At 50.8% G+C, this 9,014-nt stretch overlaps 1 non-coding gene across 1 annotated transcript; it reads right to left on the bottom strand.

The window, feature by feature from the left end:
* Nucleotides 1-1,419: 1,419 nt before the first annotated feature.
* On the bottom strand, nucleotides 1,420-1,617 carry LOC124693829. The gene has a single exon (XR_007000283.1). It is a non-coding gene; the product is annotated as a U2 spliceosomal RNA (small nuclear RNA).
* Nucleotides 1,618-9,014: the final 7,397 nt, after the last annotated feature.

Genomic DNA, 9,014 nt, shown 5'->3' with positions numbered 1-9,014 from the left:
CTAACAAATGACAACATAAAGTATATTTTGGACAACAAAAGGTTAAGGCCAAACCTGTCCAATCAAGAATTGGGCCTCTCAACCATAAAATTCGGTCAGTTCGGTCTATTCGGTTATCATGAACAAAGTGACCGAATTGACCGGACTAAATTCGGTCTAGAAATTTTGCTACCCATTTTTTGATCGGTCTTTTCGGTTTTGGTCTTTTCGGGTTCGGTCTCGGTTTTTTCGGGTTCGGTGTTCGGTCATCGGTTTTTATGCCCACCCCTAGCTCTAAGTAGTAAGGCAAACATCATGATAGCATTAACTCCTTAAGTTAGCATGTGACGGCATCATGGTGCATAGGACAAGAAAAAAAAAGGTGAACAGGGATAGTAACTAACATGATCTATCAACAGAACTGTATCCAGTGCATAGGAATCAACTTACTTTCGAGGCAATAAGAATCAACAGAATTGTGGCAGTCATCTTCTGACAGTTCAACAGAATTGTGAATCACCGTCCACATAAGTCCTTTTCAGTTATGGGTTTCCGGTCTCCAACTATGGATCAGAAGCTTGAATGGGCCACCAGTGGCTGCAGTGCATATGGATGCCGATTGCTTCACAGCCCTTATTCTGTTCTTTCTCTGAAAGTTTGGTCAGGGAAAAGGATGCACATGAGAAATTCGAACAGATACAGGCGGGAGTACAGGGAGGTGATAACTTCCTTTTATGCAGATGAAACTTTCACGATAAGCATTCGAAAAGGAACTTCCGCAATTCACATGCTTTGCATTTGTAAAAAGGAGTGTTCTCGGAAATACTAGACACGGCAATTCTGAACGTAATGAGGAACGGACATAGTTATGACTCTATAGCAGATATGGTTTGGACATTGCCTCCAGGGCTCCACTATTATGAAGATGCAATTTATGTAGAAAGCTGGGCGGACTTGAGCAGCTTACACTATTATCAGTCGCTGGCATAGGTTTATTTTCCAAATGAACAGGGTCCAGCAGTCCTATCTGACTTTGGTACAACACAACTTTGAGTAGGCAAGTCTTTGCCATGACAACTGGCACAAACAACTCCACGTGTTAAATTAGTAATGTACCTTGAGTGTGACCATTCTCCTTGGCGCAGTACATAGCTGAGCTGATGAACAGAGCATCCATCCTCCAGAAGCAGAGATGTAGACAGTCTTTTCCGATAAATCGATCTCTTCCACGATAGATATTGCTTGGTACACGAGAGGGACAATTTCGGCAACGCATCTGATTTCAGGGAGCATCCGCACTCATCACTCCTCGACATGTTTCCTCTCGTCAGCTCTTTCAGATTTGCCGAACAGCAAACCGGCCGACGGAAACCATGTGCCGCCGCACCGGTGAGGAGAAGCAGGCACAACGGTGAATAAAATTCTTTGATTAAGATTTGGTTGGGGTGCGCCAGGCACCGGGCAGTAGTGCAACGCCCGGGCGACACGTGAGAGGCCCAGCAGCAAGCTACTGTGGTGGCCTCTCCCCCACAAAAAATAAATTTAATATCGTTGTGGACCAATGGCCCACATATCAGATATTAAACTGATAAGAACAGATACTACACTTGATCTTAGCCAAAAGGCCGAGAAAGGTATGCTTTGAAACGTTGCCCTCCTCCTCTTTTTATAGCCTCCCTCGACCGCGTGTTCTCTCCCCGGCAGCGAGGTGGGACTAAACCAAAGGAGCAGCACCGCAACGCTCGCAGCTTGAGCAGACCGCCTCTGTTATTTCCTTTCGTCAGGGAGCTCCCAAGCCCAGCAATGAAGCAGCAGCCCATATGCCTGCACGGCCCAGCAATGCTTCTTTCCAATTTCACGTTAAGTTTCCTCGTGATTTTTCTCAGAAAAAAATAAGAGAGTTTTTATAGCTAAAAATAGAAAGAAAGAAAAATGAGAACAACCACGAGTCCGTACGTAACGATCCGTCCAGCATGACGATGTACGAACAACAGTGCATCCTTCAGTTTGCTGAGGTGCTGGCACAAAGCACTTGCCCCGATCTAGTCTGTACTCGGTGCCATGAACAAACTATTAACTTGTTACCATCGATTTTCTAATTTGGTGGAGAACTTAGTTAGAGAATCACTAGGCCAAACAATTTTTGTAGTCGGTTCAATCAGAGCAAAATTGGTTCCACGATAAAGGACAAGTAGAAAGCAAAATTATGTACGCTATGAAAGTATGAAGCTACTCTAGCTCACTGGATCCATCACCCAAACAACACACGCGCATGCTCGTCCCTTGATATGCAGTGTGTAATGCTTTTTTATGTTGCTTCCGCTGCTAAAATAAAATAGTAAAGCGATGTGGATATCATATATGTAATTTCTGCACTAGTTTAGTGTTCACCGTCGCATGTCGCCATTATTACTGTTTGAGAATCTAATTTTCTTTCTACCATTCCATACATGCATTATACCAAACCAACGTACTCGGTACGAGTGTCGAGTACTACTGAGATAGAGCCAAAGAGCCGTCTACCTATGACTCAGCAACGGTAAAAGAGTGTAAACCACTACGAAGGAAAGTGCGGAAGTGAAGAAAAGCCCCAATTTTAACGAGGATTGTATAATTAAAGAGATTGCTATAATTGGAGCAAAGTCGTGATCGCCTTGTGTGCTAGACGAAATGCTAGACATGCCTTGTTTGGTAAAAATTTGTACAAAACCTACACCATGGCTACACTGTGTTCGTAACTATTTTCTTTACCGACCCAACTTTTTATATTTGTGGATAAATGTGTAGTGGTGTCCAAGAATGATACACAATTCGATCTTATGGCTAAGTGGAGGTCAGGTCAAACCTAACTAATCCTTGATGCTTATTTATACTAAATACTTTTACTTATTTGTAGATCATCTAGTTTTTAAATATGAGAAGGTTATTTTTATTGCCACCAACTCTACTATACAAGTTAGCAGATATACAATCAAAACTTAACTCTATTATGCGATAAAATATGTTACCTTTTCAAGTTTCGTTTTGGGCTATCTTGGTAAGATCAAATTGTAAAAATATTAAAAGTCATTTTCGTCTAATTAATAATTAGTCCCACATAAATGTATTTCCATGCATTTATTATTGTCCATGTTTATTTTATGTTATTTAAATATGTTGATAGAAGGCTTTACTATATAAGTGTACCACGAATATGATGATAGGTATTTGTAGAGTAGAATTATCAAGCTTGGTTGCGGCCAACATAAATTCTAGAACCGCCAGGTGCCAACAATTGGTTTGTCCTCAAATTATACTCTCTTGTTAGCATTTCATTTATTAGTTATTTTATGGTAATGCCTTTTATTTAACATATTGATTTATAATCATCTAGAGTGCGCGGTCATGTAACTGCAATTTTGCCAACAAGCATGGAGCAAAATCCAGAAACTCGTTTTGGACAGCGCACAGGCTATATGCAGCATAATATTTTTCCGAAATTCAAAAACCTGACATTAAAAAGTTAATAGATGCAGAGAAATTCGATAACAGATAGAGGCGGGAGTACAGGGAGGTGATAACTTCCCTTTATGCAGGTGAAACTTTGACGATGCAAGCTATCATTAAATAATTTTGGGAGGAGAGGCTCTCGGGTGGCTCGCGCGAGCTGCTCCAGGGCACCACCAAAACCTAAAAGAGACCCACCCCGATCTACTTCCTCCGACCGCTACCGCCGCCTATGGTGGCGGCCGCGCCCAGAGGCTCTTAGGTGGCTCGCGCGAGCTGCTCCAGGGCACCACCAAAACCTAAAAGAGACCCACCCCGATCTACTTCCTCCGACCGCTGCCACCGCCTATGGTGGCGGCCGCGCCCGACCGTCGAAGGCGGCGGGCAGGGTCGGCGCGCCCTTTGACAGGTTCCTCTCGTGCGGGGGGGGGGGGAGACGTCTCTGGGGCGGCGCGGGTGGCTTGGGTGTGTGGAGTGTAGGAGCTCGCCGGAGCGCGACGGGGAAGCGCTGAGGAGAGGAGTTGCTTTGCAGGGGAGGCAGCGGATAGGGAGCGCGGTGGTCACGTCGGCGCGGGCTGGGGCGACGGCGGGGCAAGGCGTTGGCGGTGGCGGCCCAGGCGTTGACGGTGGCGGGCAGGGTCGGTGCGCCCTCGACAGGTTCCTCTCGTGCGGGGGGAGACGTCTCCGGGGCGGCGCGGGTGGTTTGGGTGTGTGGAGTGGAGGAGCTCGCCCGAGCGCGACGGGGAGGCGCTGAGGAGAGGAGTTGCTTTGCAGGGGAGAAAGCGGATAGGGAGTGCGCTGGTCACGTCAGCGCGGGCTGGGGCGACGGCGGGGCAAGGCGTTGGCGGTTGCCCATGATCGCATCTAGGGAGAATTTCCCTGGCGCAGCGGCCGCCTGTTGTGCGATGTAGGCGTGCGGTGGAGCTTCTCAACGGCGGTGGCGACGGAGTAGGTGGTGGAGGCGCGGGGGGCTGATCTAGGTCTATCTAGGCCCGATCTGGATCCTTCCGAGCCCGATTCGGGTTCCAGGGGGCCAGGTGCCTTGCTTCGCGGTCGGCTAGGAGCGGCCTGACGGTGCGTTGGGTGGCCTAGTACGCGCGGTTGGTGGTTTGGAGGCTGCCACCTGTCGAGGTTGGAGGTAGGAGATGTGGGCGTCCTTTCCGCCGCTTGGCGTTGGTGGACCGCGAGGCTTTGGTTCGGTGACGAGGTGCTGCTGCGGCGGCGGCGATGTGTTATGCGAGTTTGATTGCCCCCAATCCACTGGGTAGCGTAGGTGTTGTGCGGCTACATGGGTGAAAGTCCAGCCCGCCTTGTCCGTGTCGGCGGCGGCGCATGTGGGCGTCGTTCCCCTCCTTGGAGGCGTCGTTGAAGTGTGCCGGCACCCCTTGCCACCGCGGTGGTTTGGTGGTGTCTCTGGGAGAAAGCCTAGGTTCAGTTGAATCGACGCAATGGCGGCATCTCCATGTCGTTGCTCCGTTGGGAGCCTTGTGTTCAGAGACGTAGCAGTTTGTGACTTGTTGCGACCCTCCGGTGCTCGTCGCTTTTCAAGGTGGATTATCTGGGGCACTATGCACACCGTCTTCAGAGAGTCCAAGACGACGCCTTTGTCGGAACGGACCAAATCCGGCCGTCTTTTCCTTTGATGGTGCGTTGACAAGGAAAGTTCCGTTGGAGGTTTCATCTTCGGAAGTGGCTGGCGTGGAGCGAGACGTGGCTCGGTATTCTTCTTGGATAGGCTCTCTTGTGTCGGAGTTGTTTTTTTGTTGGTTAGCCCGAAGTGAAGTCTGCACTGCACTCGTTGTTTGCAGCGAGTTGTAGTCGTTTTGTATTTAAAATTCTGCCTAAAATTCTATGTTCCGCCTTCCGCGTACTCTAAAAAAAAAATACTTTGACGATGAACATGCTTTTCCATTTGTAAAAAGGAGTGTTCTCGCAAAATACAAGACACATCAATTGTGAACGTAAGAGCACCTCCAGCCAGCCCTCGGGAAGGCCCAAGAGCCTGTTTTTCTCATTCGCACGGCAAAAATGACTCAGTCGCTTTCTCGATTCTCGTTTTCGTCTGGATTAGAGATTTAAGCCCATATCAACCCCGCCCCTGGGAGCTTGGAGTAAACAAAAGCGCAGGAATCGTCGAGGAAAGCTCCCACGCGCCTGGTGGTCCCTATCTGTCGGCGACAAGAGAGATCGTCGTCCTCATCGTATCGTCTTTCGCGCGCGGTAAAATCCTGCCGCCGATCAGTTGTCGCCCGACGCGTAGCTTCCACGCGGCGAAATTAATGTCGTATGCTCCCACTATTTATCCTGGAGCTACCACTCCTGCTCGCATTCACCATCGCCGTTTCACCTCTCTCCCCTCTCCTCACGTCAAAAAAACATCGGCATCAATGCTGGGTAGGTTCCCCAGCGACGGCGCGGCGGACAACGGTTTCGGCCGGTGGTCCCTCCATCAGTGCGAGGGCCGGCTGTTGTACATGGCCGGGTAACCGGCGCCGCAGGACTTTTGCGCTCCTGGCGGTTGGCGGCTAAGCGCGGGAGGTGTGCCAATCCCGCCGCCGCCGCAAGGCGACGCCATGGTACCGGAGATCGAGGCAGAGCTCGCTGCCATGAGCGACGAGCAGCGCGCCGAGCCGCGGTTCTTTCCCGACAACTATGTTGCGTGGACGGCGTACTTCCGGCAGCGCTATGAGCGGGAGCTGGCCTCCTACCACGGCCCTCCTCGCCTCTCGCACGCAACAACGCCGCAGGCCTCCGTCGTTGGTGGACCGTGTCGGGCCGCACGTTGGAGGCCATCCTCGCGCAAATCGAGGGCGGCAACTACCCCGTGCTACAAATGCCGCCGCCGAGGCTGGTGCCCTCCATGTCGCGACACCACAGGAGCTCCTAGATGCCACGACGCATGGCACCGTCGTCTTCGTCATTGGGCTTAGTGTCTGGATCGGCGACGAGGTTGTCTGGATCGGCTCCTCCTGCGACGCCAAGGAGCGGCCTGCGCCCCGTGAAGGCCGAGCCCGCGTCTCCGTCGAGCAACCAAGGACGCAGCCCGGCGCCATCGTCATCCGCGAGGGGCGTGCCCCGTCTCCACCACGCGGCCGGAAGCGCAAGCCGAAGAGGGAGGCCGCAGCGGCGACCGACCGCGCCGCCGAGGAGGCCGCGATCCTCAAGTCGATTGTGAGGTCGCTGAACGACATCGTCCCCGCCGACAACACCCTGCCCATGGACGAGCCGCTCGCCTAGGCAGGAGCGGGAGATGGAGGAGGCGGAGCAACAACGATGGCTGCTGGAGGAGGCTGACGCGCGGCGCCGCGCACCAGTCATCATGTTTTAGGACAACAGCGACGACGAATGGTACCAGCCATCTCCATCGCCGCCACGCCTCGGCGACCCTGGCCAGGGTTCTAGCCGTTGGGGACACCCCGGCCAGAGCAGCAGCTAGCAGACGTCGGCCACGCCGCCCAAGGACGAAGACGGCTCCGACAACGGCAGCGACTACAAGGCATTCTACCGACATTTCGGCATGTAGAACGCCATGTTTTATGTTTAATTTATATGTTACCCTAGCACAATTCAAATATATTACGAATGCGGCACGTATATGTATATATGTTAAATATCTCTAAATTTAGGCTACGTTTGAACGAATTTCGTACGAATTCAGCATATTGCCAAGATTTCCTTGGGCTCGCCGCTGAGAAAGTGGGCCGCCCCAGGCCGAAATTTACATCCATCCGACGATATTTAGCACCGGATTTCGGGCTGGGAGCCCCAGGACTGGAGGTGCTCTAATGCATTATGACTGCAGAGCATATATGGTCTGGACATTGCCTCCACTATTATGAAGATGCAATTTATGTACTAGAAAGCTGGGCAGACTTGAGCAGCTTACACTATTATCAGTATGACAGTATCTGGTATAGGTTTATTTTCCAAGTCAACAGGGTTCAACAGTCCTGTCTGAATTGGTAAAACACGAGTTTCAGTAGGCAGCGAATCTTTGCCACGACAATCGTCAGGGTGACCCTTCTCCTTGGGAACCTTGCGCGGTACACAGCTGAGCTGATGAACTGAGTATCCCTCCTCCAGAAGCAAGATGTAGACAGTGATTTTTAGGAAAATTCGACCTCTTTCACGATATTGGTACACAAAGAGGGGCCATTCCTGGCAATCGCACCTGATTTCACGACACATCCGCACTCATCCATGCTCCGACGGGTTTCCCCTCGTCATCCTGTTCAGATTTGCCGAACAGCCAACCTAATCCCTCAGCAGCCCGAAACCATGCGATGCCGCAGCCTACCTTGTCCAGCGCCCGCCGAGGCGTCGACCTCCAAATCAAGCAGCGCCAGGCTCAAAACGAGGAAGAACCGAAGAAAGGGCGTAGAATGGAAGTCACCTCGCTTCCAAGAGTGGATTTGTTTCGATGGCGGGCGTCGTGCTTCAGACTAGCTTACTTCACTTCTCCGGACCTACACTCTCTTGGGGAAAATTTCACCGAGGATGAGGTCAAGGAGGCTATCAAGCAAATGCCCGGTGACAAGGTCCCGGGGCCGGATGGTTTTACCGCCAACTTCTTCAAGAGATGTTGGAGCACAATTCGAGTGGATGTGATGAACGTCATTCATCTTTTTGGGAACTTACATGCCGAAAATTTTCATTGGCTAAACTCCGCAAATATAGCACTTCTTCCGAAGAAAGAGGGGGCCGAAGAGATCGCCGACTATCGACCTATTAGCTTGATCCATGCCATTGCTAAGATCATCTCGAAGATCATGGCAAACCGTTTGGGGCCTTTGATGGATGAGCTTGTTTCCAATGCTCAAAGTGCTTTTATCAAGAAAAGAAGCATACATGACAACTTTCTTTATGTCAAGAACCTTGCCACAAGACTACACAAGAACAAGACCCCGGCCCTTCTCTTCAAGCTTGACATTCGGAAAGCTTTCGACTCCATCCGATGGGGGTACCTTATTGATCTTCTTGCAAAAAGGGGCTTCCCGGCCCGCTTCCGGAATTGGGTTGTTGCTCTTCTCAACACCGCCACCTCTAGGGTACTTCTTAATGGGGTGGTCGGCCCTCCTTTTAGGCTTGGCCGCGGGCTAAGGCAAGGAGACCCCCTCTCGCCGCTACTCTTTGTTCTTGCCATAGACACCTTAGCCCAAATTTTGGAGAAAGCAACTAGCCACGACATTCTTCACAAACTCCGGGGTAGAGGCCACATCCTCCGCACATCACTATATGCGGATGATGCGGCTATTTTTGTTGCGCCTTTAAAAGAAGATGTCCAAAATCTTGCCCATATCCTCTATGACTTCGGGAAAGTTACCGGTCTTTGTACAAACTTCCACAAAAGCTCCGTTGTTCCAATACGTTGCGGAGATCTCAACCTCGATGACATCCTCCTTGACATTCCGGCCAAGAGAGAGTCCTTCCCAATGAGATACCTTGGGTTGCCCCTTACGGTGAAATGCCTTAAGAGGAAGGATATCCAACACCTTGAGGATAAGTGCGCCGGCAAGCTACCTACTTGGAATGGAAAGTACATATCTATG

Source organism: Lolium rigidum, chromosome 2, assembly GCF_022539505.1.
Source record: "Lolium rigidum isolate FL_2022 chromosome 2, APGP_CSIRO_Lrig_0.1, whole genome shotgun sequence".
NCBI lineage: Eukaryota > Viridiplantae > Streptophyta > Magnoliopsida > Poales > Poaceae > Lolium > Lolium rigidum.
This window is presented reverse-complemented; position numbering and strand designations above follow the sequence as displayed.